The following is a 1,023-nucleotide window of genomic DNA, read 5'->3' on the forward strand; positions in this document are numbered from 1 at the left end:
CTAAACTATCAAAATCAAATAAAACAAAACAAAAGCAACATTCAAATGATTCAACTACACACATACAACGAAGTACCCCTCACCCCACACTTAAAAATGAAGACATGTCCCCATGGCTTAAAATATAAAATAGCAGTGAGGTAAAGGGACTTCCCTGAGGGATCACTCCTGGTCGGAGACGGTGTCTGGGTTGACGTGGCCCGCCCGCCCCAATGCTCTCAACCAGCCCATGAATTTCTTTTCCGACTTCTCTTGTCGGTCAGCTATCGCATCTACCCGGGTGCGCAAACCAGCCATCTCCTGCTCCAAAACAGTAAAACGAGACAACCGGGCTGCTCCTGAAGATGTTACAGTCCCAGATGGACCTGCAGCTGTCACGTTTTGCTCATGAGCCTATGGTGCGGCCTCCACGTTCGCCTCAGCATCCTCCTCATCATCAGAATCATCAGAGCTACTACTCTCCGCCGCCTCTACTACTTTCGGCTCCTTGCCCGTGGTCACCTTATCAGCACGGAACTTGCCCTCCTTTTTTACCAACCCATCCACAGCTAGATTTTCGAGCACCTGAGCAGCCTTGCATAGTTGAGTCACTAAGGAAGGGAAAAAGAAACCATATCTTTTTACTTGGCAGCGGACGAACATTTCTTCATGCATCACCTTGGCCACATCAAAGTCGTAACCATTCACAAAGCACCATATCAGAGCAGCTCTGGGTCCATTGACCACTGTAGTATTGTGAGATGGGATCAAGCAGTTGTTTATAAGGTGCAGCCATCACTTTCCTTCAAAGGTGAGTGCTGAGGAGTGGAATTTCTCCCCATAGTCCATCCAAACCACTTATTTTCTGGGCACACATATTGTCTCAAAGAATAGTGCCCATTTTGCATTTGTTGGGTTGCGGCCGTACTCATAGAAGTCATCATGGGCAGCCGGAGGTGGAGGTAGCTGGTAGGTCGTCCGTATTGCCTCAACAGAAGCATTCACCGCCCTTCGGCGCACCGTGACCATTCCGTCAACATGCTC

Source organism: Nicotiana attenuata, unplaced genomic scaffold (genome assembly GCF_001879085.1).
Source record: "Nicotiana attenuata strain UT unplaced genomic scaffold, NIATTr2, whole genome shotgun sequence".
NCBI lineage: Eukaryota > Viridiplantae > Streptophyta > Magnoliopsida > Solanales > Solanaceae > Nicotiana > Nicotiana attenuata.